The sequence below is a fragment of the Heterocephalus glaber genome, unplaced genomic scaffold, assembly GCF_053883595.1.
Source record: "Heterocephalus glaber isolate CG9 unplaced genomic scaffold, H.glaber_assembly_v1.0 deba00001608, whole genome shotgun sequence".
Classification (NCBI taxonomy): domain Eukaryota; kingdom Metazoa; phylum Chordata; class Mammalia; order Rodentia; family Bathyergidae; genus Heterocephalus; species Heterocephalus glaber.
Genome location: NW_028258379.1, coordinates 21,915,753 through 21,919,712, shown reverse-complemented (window position 1 = coordinate 21,919,712; position 3,960 = coordinate 21,915,753). Strand labels below are relative to the sequence as shown.

At 35.7% G+C, this 3,960-nt stretch overlaps 1 pseudogene; it reads left to right on the top strand.

Moving 5' to 3' along the window:
• The first annotated feature begins 2,149 nt into the window (after positions 1-2,149).
• LOC101723872 (histone deacetylase complex subunit SAP18 pseudogene) lies at positions 2,150-2,613 on the top strand (annotated as a pseudogene).
• The last annotated feature ends 1,347 nt before the right edge of the window (positions 2,614-3,960 follow it).

Here is a 3,960-nt window from a genome sequence, read left to right as displayed (position 1 = left end):
AGAATGATTATAAGAAGACTCAATGAAATTCTAGAAAATATAGATAGATAATTCAATTCAATAAATTTAGGAAATCAATTCATAATATCAATGAGAAATTCAGTAAAAAGAAAGAGATCATGAAAAAGAACCAAACAAATCTTGGAAATAAAGAACTTAATAAATTATATTAAGATACAGTTAAAAATCTCAACAACAGACTGAACCAGCACAAGAAAAAATATATGAACTTGAAAACAGATTTTTAAAAAATATTCCAGTCAAAATGCTAAGACTAATACTAATGCCTCCAAAGCTTATGGGTCATGAGTTTATGAATAAATAATCAGATCTTTGAGTCTCAGCAGGTGAAGAGAAGAAAAGAGTCACCAAAAACCTATTCAATGAAATAATACCTGAAAATTTCTCTGCTCTTGAGAAAGGAAAATGGTGCCCAAGTACAGGAGGCCCATAGGACTTCAAATATTTAGAAATGGCCAGAAATATTCTCAAAATGACATAGTATATAGTCAAACAGTCAAAATACAAAAAAAAGATAGAATTCTAATAACATCACGAAAAAAGCACAAGGTCATATTTAAGGGAATCCCCATTAGATTAACAGTAGATTTCCCAGCAGAAACCTCACAAGCAGGAGGGGATGAAGTGACATATTCAAAACAAACCAAAGCTGAAGAGAATCATCACAAGACCAACCATACAAAAGATGCTTAAGAGTCCTACATCTGAAAATCCTTCTAGTCTCTTCTTTTTACTAATAAATAGCCCAATTTCCAAGGATATTAAGGATGAAAATGAAAAATCCATAAAAGTTATTAGATAGCCATTCTAATAGCAAGAAAAAAAGCTCTTCTTAATATAAAACTGACAGGTGGGAAGCTTGGACCCATCTTATAGGTAATTGTGATTAAAATGGAACTTTAAAATAGAATAATGTATCAGAAAGGAAAACTTTGCAGTACTGCTACTGTGCTAAGTAATATTCATAGAATAATCACATTTTTCAGCTTTATGAAGGTGTAACTGACTAATAAAATTGTACGTATATGTTATACAACCTTATGCTTTGATATACATATATATTATTAAATGGAAACAAATTTAGTTATACCAATTTCCTCACATAGGAGATTACAGTAATACCTCAATTCATGACCACTTCTGTTTGCAAGCAATTTTGTTCTCAAACAAAAATGTTTGGCAAAATTTTGTTTCTGTTCACAAATTGCTCCTCAGGTAGCAAACACGACCACAGCCATCTTCCCCATGCAAACACAAATACACCCACCTTCCCCTAAATCGCAAAACAAATTAAGGCACCACTGTGTATGTGCAGGGCAAGAACACTGAAGATCTATTCCCTCAGCAAATTTCAAGTGTACAATGAAATAATAGTAATTTTACCCACTATGTTAATTAATATTAGATTCTTTTCTTTTCTTTCCATTAAGTTTATTGGTACATTTTAGGTATAAAATACAGTTACATTCATCATTGGGATCTTGTACCATTACATGAGTATCTTGGTTCTTATTTTTTCCCCTTCCCCTGCCCTCCCTTCACCCCCTCCACCCTTCCCTATTTGCAAATATTTTGTTTCCATTTTTTATCCTTTTCTCATACTTTTGCTTTTCCCTTTTTTCCTTTCCCCTACCACTCCCACTTCCCCTACTTCTTTAGACCTTTTCTTCCTATTACACAATATCAATTACACATTTTTAAATTACAATATCAAAATCTAGAAGACATTACCACAGATTTTACAGAATTTAAAAGGATATAGAAAACATATTTCAAAAATCTTTTTTGAAATAAATTTGACAACTTCTAAACTGTACCTTGGAAGACAAATGAATGAAACTAACTCTGGAGGAAATATAAAATTTGAATAGCACCTATTAAAGAAAGTATATTCCTAGCTTGAAAACCTACCTATATGACAACAACAGGCTCGTATATATTTTAACTGATAAATTATATCAAACATTTACAGCAGGAAAAAGAAGGAACACTTCTCCCCTCATTTTAGGAACTAAACATTGTCCTAATCATAAAACTGGATAAAGATAGTAGAAGAAAAAAATATGAACATAGATAGAAATTTGTTTAACAAAACAAACTATTAGAAGTCAGATCTGGGGCCAAAAGGAAGAAAATGGTGGTCGAGTCGCTCCTTAAACAGGAGGAAATTAAGGAGCCAGAGAAGCCAATCGACCGCGAGAAGACATGTCCGCTGCTGCTGCTGCGGGTCTTCACCACCAACAATGGCCCCCACCACCGCATGGATGAGTTCTAAAGTGGCAACGTCCCATCCAGCGAGCTGCAGGTCTACAACTGGATGGATGCAACTTTGAACGAACTAACTAGTTTGGTAAAAGAAGTCTACCCAGAAGCTAGAAAGAAGGGAACACACTTCAATTTTGCGGTTGTTTTCATGCATCTTAGAAGACTATCGAGTTAAGGAGATTGGCAGCACCGTGTCTGGCAGAAAGGGGACAGATGATCCCATGACTCTGCAGTCACAGAAGTTCCAAATGGGTGATTACCTGGACATTGCGATTACCCCTCCAAATCGAGCACCACCTCCTTCAGGGCGTATGAGACCGTATTAAATATTATTTACTCTCCCAAACTTACTTTTCACCCAGCTATGTAAAATAAACTTACACTTTTTTCCTCCCCTGATTTTTGCCATTAAGCCTTTAAATTCTAAAAAAAATTGTAATGCATCTATTTAGGAGTTAGATTTGGTGTACTGTGGTATGAATATTAATTAGAAAGTCTGTGTTTCAAGCCCTTCTGTAAAATACGAAAGAAAGTGCTCTTAGCTTTCTGTGGAAAACTGTACTGTTAAGTGTATGTGTGCAATCAGCCTGAGTGTGATAGTTCATGGAAGCATGGGAACAGAGTTTCAGCTCATTTGGAGGGTTTATATTAAGTAGAGAGTATTTTAAGCCCCAGCAGTGCAGAACACGAAAGCCATGGGACTATATGAAATTGAGCACAAATTTGTGGTATAGAGTTAGAAAAAAAGACCTGTGAAAATGAGGCAGCATGTTTTTTAGCTTTGTTTTTATTTTCCAGTGCTTGTGATCAAACCCAGGGCTTCATGCAGGGCTAAGCAATTGCTTCACCACTGAGTTACAGCCCCAACAGAGGCTTTTTAGAGCAATATGAGCCAAGGCAGGTTTGAGAATCCGCTCAGTTGGAAGAGATTGGTCTGCCTTGATCAGGGTGCAGTGACACAAGGTTAGAAAAAAAGAAAAATGCTACAGCGAACCCCCTGGTTTTCACAAATGAAGGAAAGGGGTATTTTACAAGCAGGAACCAATACAGAAGAAACAAGGGGTGGAGCTCAGGGTAAGGCTGGGAAGATTTACCTTTTAAGACCTGAAAATGGGAGGTAGGGTGAATGGAATCACACATATCCTGTTATGTGGTGGGCACTGGTATGTGTCTGATCTGAAAGGTAGTGTAGCATGGTGATTAAAACCAATAGAACAAAACATTTAAATCTTGACTGTTAGTTGCTCTGTAGCCTAGGACACATTGCTTGAATCAAGTATTTTTTGTTGTTTATTTTTTAAGAAATAGAAATACTATCCTGTAGAATTGTTCCTTAAGTATTTTTAAAGGTTTATAGTGCCTGTGGATAAGAAAGAAGTTAGAGATAAGCCTGGAACCTATATCTAGTGGCTCTGCGATGCTGTAGTTTACCACACACAATCCTCAGATTGTTTATTCATTCAGACTAGATAGACCTGAGTTTTAGATATAAAATTCTTGATTTTTTTTGGAGAATAGCAATGACTACCTTCCCATTTATTGGGGGGGTGGGGGGATACGACTACGTACATCTAGTGGGTTGGAACTAAGAAAAGGTCAGTTTTCATACGCTATAAACTTCTACAAAGGTTCTCATATAATCTCAAATTATTCTCCCATGTAAAGTAGTTTGGT